General features: G+C 27.0%; 1 long non-coding RNA gene across 1 annotated transcript; it reads left to right on the top strand.

Annotated features, from left to right (window-relative positions):
* The first annotated feature begins 3951 nt into the window (after positions 1-3951).
* LOC128290295 (uncharacterized) lies at positions 3952-5469 on the top strand. The gene is made up of 2 exons (XR_008280017.1): positions 3952-4934; positions 5178-5469. It is a non-coding gene; the product is annotated as an uncharacterized LOC128290295 (long non-coding RNA).
* The last annotated feature ends 531 nt before the right edge of the window (positions 5470-6000 follow it).

Here is a 6000-nt window from a genome sequence, read left to right as displayed (position 1 = left end):
AATGTGTCAATAATTACAATTAAAAGAAATCACTACAAATATTAAATTGAATAATTAATTCAATAAATTTATCAATATAAATATAAAAATAAATTTAACTTACATATAGTAAAATTTGAACTTAAAATTTTAAATTTTTCAAAAAACTTATTGCCTTGAACAAAAGTCGCATCGACAATCTTTTATATATAAAAAATCAATTAGAATCAACCATTTTAAGCACAGAACTGAATAACTAACTTAACAACTAATTTAATTTAATTTAACTAATTATAATTAAACAAATTTAAAAAGAATCCACATATTTACATATAAAAATTTAAAATTTCAACTTTATCATTAAACCGATGCTTTATTTACACTTAAGTATGCTTGTAATGCTGTAAACAAAGAAGAAACATGCAAATTTGATTTTGCTCTTTTTAAGTCAACAATTATTAAAGTAAAAACTTGTTTAGGATTAAAATATACGACTTAAAGGGTAAGGAAAATGAATATGGAATAAAATTATCAATGCTGTTTGCTGCTTTTTTTAGTGCATCATGTGGTTCATACCAGATCCTTACTTTGTGCACTCTCTAGATTGATTACCTTAAATTCAAATGCACATTATCATGACCATAAAAAAAAAATGTTACATATTTGGGGACATTCTTGACAACTGGTTTAAATATTAATTAAAAACATATGTTTTTAATAAATTTTATAAATTACGTGTAGAAATTATATATTTAAAATTTAAATATATTTAAAAATAATATAAATTAAATTAAATTATTTTAAATATGAAAAGACATTAATATAAAAATATATGATAGTAATTTTTTAACCGATTTGATGTCCGATTGACTTATTCCACAAATTTAATCAAGGGTTTAACTAATAGTGTAAATACGATTGATGGAGGTGGTAAATTTAAGATTTTTATTAATGTAATTAGCATTGGTTCAAATCTCATTAGGACATCATGTGTGTTACTTTTTAGGTTTTTTAAAGAAAAATATTTGAAGAATTATCGAATAATATATTTTATTTTAAATGCGAAAAGACATTGAAATAATTATTTTAATCGAGTTGATATTCAATTAATTCGTCACATCAACTCAGTCAATAATTAAATAATAATATAAATAATTATAATTATTGGATTAAATTAAAATATAAATTAATCACATAGTCAACATATAATTAAAAGAATTTCAACATAAAATTTGAATTTAAGATGTTAAAATTAATGGTCTTTTGAAAATGAAGGATGGGACGGTGGTTCACATTTGCCGACTGCTATTGGGATTATTTTTGTCGGAAGGACAAAAAGGAACATATAATTCATCATTAATCAAATGGTTAAAAAGGTTTATATTAAATATTTTATTATTTAAATGGGTAAAATTGAAATTGACTCATTTAGGGTCTCTTTCGGATGGGCGGTACATTCAGCGTTTATCTACAGTTAGTGTAAAAATAGTGATGGCGGTGAGATTATTTATTGTAAGGATACTGTAGCGTTAGACAAAAATAAAGTTAAATATACCGCACTGAAAGTAAACACCCTCTAAAAGGGCCCTTAGTCAAGAAGTGAAGTAATGTTATAAATATCGGACAAGTAATTATATTGGTCAAGTAATCGATTTTCCGTTAAATTAATGAAATTGATGGTTAAATCGTTGCAAAATAAAATTTTATTAAAATTATAAAATTATAAAAATAAAAAATAGGATTATAAAAGAAAACACAAGAAATCAATAAATACAAATAAGTAGTAATAAAATATAATTTTTTTCTATAAACTATAACAATAAAATTGAAATTTCAATCCATTCAAATAAATTTTTAATCAACTGTTTTACCTGATCTGAATTTAAAAAAAAAGAGTTACAGTGGACGTTGCTTGATTCTGCTGCAATTTTCTAGATAGGCTAATATATTAAAGAATTCCAATAATTAGTACATCTTGTTTAAATAAATTCTTATTTTAAATAAAAGTAACTATACTTTCATTTTTAGACTAATTGATATTTTGTACTAAATTAACAAATAACATAGTTACTGGTTGATAAATTGAAAAATCGAAAAATGTGTTAAAATTTAAATATTAAAATTTTGGGTAAACTACATTATTAGTCACTAAATTATGGTAAGTTTTCATGTTGGTCAGTTAACTAAAAATGTTACAGTTTAGTCATTGAACTATTTAAAAGTTTTTATTTAATCAAGTCATTAGGTAGTTAAGTTTTTTTTTTTAATAAAAAAGTTCTGTTAAGATCCAAGCTACGATTCGAGGATTGATATGGTGAAGCAATACCCATTGTCGAGTATAAGAACATTTCTTAGATCTAAGTTGATTTGACGGTCAATGTCAGAGATTAAATAATAAAAGTTGTTTGAATTTTGGCTCACAATGCTTGATGTTTAAAGCCGTTTCATGAAAAAAAAAATTGAATTATAAAAGAGAAGGGAAAGAAAGCTTTCGATTGGTCTATATAGTCGAATAGAGAAAGCAATGTATCATTGATTTTAACAGTCCAATGTCTTAAATGAAAACTTTTGAATAATTCAGTGACTAAAATAAAAACTTACCCATATTTTAGTGACTAACGGTATAGTTTACCCTAAAATTTAAGTATTGAATTTAAGTTATAAAAATTATTTGATATATGTTATTTAAAATTAAGTACAAAATTTAATTAAATTGTCTGATAAATACAAATTTTAAATTATAAAAATTCTATATTTTATTCTTAATTTTAAATATTTCACATTATTCTAAATAAGATCTTGTTTTAAACATAAAGGTTTTGTAGGAAAATATAATGTTAAAATAAATCTGAATTAATTGAAAATACCTCCATTAAGTAATAAATAACTATTATTTTCTTATCATTTTCACTCTGTAAAAATAAATCAAAACTTAATACTTAAATAAAATGTACTAATTTAAGAAAATTTCTATTTTTCTTTTAAAATTTACATCTTATAATTATATATCAATCTTTACCATCGAAATAAATCATTACAAGTATAAAATTGAACAACTAATTCAATTCAACTAAAACACCCTTTAAACATGTTGATTGAGTCTTAACTCGATTGACTTGAATATTGTTATTAATGCAGGAGGATGCGAGTTCAAATACGTTAAAATGCATTATTTTTTTATTTATAAGTTGGGAGGAACTATAAACATTAATGCTCGGGATCCTCTGATGAAGGTATCTTTTACCCCATTTAATCTTTTTATTATTGAAAAATCAACTAATGTATTCATATTTTTACTATTACTACGTTTGCATTCAAAAACATATATTTTATTATAAATTTTAATTTTACTTTTATATTAATTAATTTTTTTCCTTTTAATCTTAACATCCATCTAAATAAACTCTATAATTTACTTACACATAAACATAAATTATTTCGTGTTGATTTGATGATCAAGATATTTATCACCTTAAGTGTGGTCTGGGTTCGAGTCTTGCTAACGTTGCTATTAAGACTTTACCTTCCTCTTGTAATTTACTAAAAATAAAATATAAAATTTCTAAATTTTCAAAGTTTGAACGCTTCATCATATAATATGGTTTTGATATTTTGATAAATTCAAATTCCAATAAAAAGTTAGAAGAGTCCGTAGGGGTAATGGCGTGAGGGTTTCCCTATGGTAACTTTCCTCCATAAAAAAATAGAGAAATTAGGGTTTGCCCCCTAGTGAAGGTGCAATAGTGGTAGAAAATCGTGTTTAATTTAATTTAATTAGTCATTGGTCCATCTAGTCGACAACCTGATGGATAATGCTGTAATGCATACGCATAACGTAGTCGGCAAGCGTATAAGCTAAGTAAAAATATTAATTAAATTATATTCATGCACTTATCAAATGGCAGCTAATTATTAAGTGTTTAAAGAAAATATGTGTAAAAACCGTCCCTCCACCACCACACACACGACCCCCCTTCATTTTTACTTAGTCTTAATTAAAGATTATTAAATTTCATGCTCCAATAGAATGTGAGTGATGCCCCACGTCCCTCACCCTCTTATAAATACTGCCAAACCCACTTCTTTTCTTCTTCACACCATGCGAGCTGTGAGACATGTTTGCAGGTTTTTTTCATGGAGGTTGCAGGGGATTTTCCTTTTCCTTTGTAATAAAACCTCAAGTATGGGATAACCTGTAAAGCTCAGGAGGGATAGCGCCATCTCAAAAAAAAAAAAAAAAACCCTATATATGGCGCTATCTATCCTGAGTTTCATGGGTTCTTCCTGCTATATACTTCAAGAATGAGGCAACTTTGGTTCACCCCATCTGCTAATTTTGGTGAGTTTCTTTAATTAAGCTTTTCCCTTTTAAGTTGATTTTGGTTCTTTTTTTTTTTTTTTTTTAATGTAAGCTGCAGGTTTTTGCTTGGAATCTTCTGGAAGCTGATGATGATGATTATACACCAAAAAGAAAGAGAAAAAAGAAAGGGTTGATCTTGGATTTTCTTATTGTAATATATATTTTCTCATCTCACTTAAAAAAAAATCTCAGATGGGGTTTAATTTGGCATATTTTTCTGCAAATTCTTCTATCATATAGCTATATGTGTTGTCTTTCTAGGTTACAGCCATGTCTATGGAGTCTTTTTAAAGACAAAAATCAAGTATTTTTCCCAATGGTCCGGTTGCCTTATTTGTCAATATTTTAGTGTAATTAATGCATTATATGATCCAAGTACTTGATAATGTTTAAAGGGTTCTTGACAAGAAAACAGACAAACCCAGATTAGGTAATTACTAGAGTTAATCTCTTTTAATGAAGAGAATGGGGTAGAGATTGTTGAATGATGGAATAAGAAACTGATGTAATTTCACCTGTGATCCATATGGTTTTACAATTACTGCTGCTGCAATTCATCTTCATCCTCCTTCAAAGCTTAAACCAGTACTGTGAGGTAAGCTAGGGTTTTTATATTTTGACTTGAAAAACAAATAGTTTGCAGGCTTTTTTGACTCCTTTACGACGTCGTTTCAAGTCACATCGTTACCTCCTTTTCAATTATTTCTTCATCATAATCATTATCTGTCTAACAAAAGCAAAAAAATGTGATTCAAATAATTAAACCAAATTCTAATTGTTTTCCATGCAAATGAAACATAATTAATTAAGCAATTAATCTTTTTTTTTGGCAATTCAGGTAGATGATGATGCTGAGGTTGACTAAAAAAAATGTAAATGTAGCTCTCTCTTTGGGTTCCCTGTTGAGAAGCTATAAAAATCATGTGGTTGGCCATTAATGAGCAAGTGTAGGGTTGGGATGGATTAAATTTGGGGTTGAGTGGGTGTGTTAAAAGAAAATTGATCCAACTTTAGGGTACAAGATATGAGAAACCAAAGGGAGCAAATCATATGTTATGATCCTCAACTATGTATATATTATTGACCTATCTTATTATATATAAATAAATAATGATCATCTTCGTGGAGAATGTGCTTCAACAGAAACCCCCACCTCTTCTACAGTTTATGGGGTTTAATCACTCGTTTCCTTTCATCATTTTGTGTGTATATATATATTATACCCAATCATCATTACAATACTTATAATTCTATGTTCCTCCTCCACTATTTTCTTTGAAAATCTACAAAATTCGATTCGGTTGGGATATTTTGAAGGTTTAATTCCACATGTCTTTAAATGTTTGTTGATATTTTTAAATTAATTTGATATCTTTTTGAGCTTTTATAATTACAAAGATAAATTTGAATAATGTTGATATACGATATTAACGAAAATAGAGAAAGAGAGAGATGAAAAAAAGTAAGGAAGAAGAAGAAGAAAATCTAATGACTTGTCTGGAATCTCCTTAGTGGAGTGTCTGAGATTACTTGAAGGGTTACTTGAGTAATGAGTATGATTCAAGTAACCTCAGATACTCTACTTGAGGGACTCCAGACATATCATTAGATTATCTTCTTCTTCACTATCCCCTGCCTTCTCCACTCTACTTGAGGGACTC

This window comes from Gossypium arboreum, chromosome 1 (assembly GCF_025698485.1).
Source record: "Gossypium arboreum isolate Shixiya-1 chromosome 1, ASM2569848v2, whole genome shotgun sequence".
Taxonomy (NCBI): domain Eukaryota; kingdom Viridiplantae; phylum Streptophyta; class Magnoliopsida; order Malvales; family Malvaceae; genus Gossypium; species Gossypium arboreum.
Note: the sequence above shows the minus strand (reverse complement) of the source record. Positions and strands in the feature narration are given on the sequence as shown.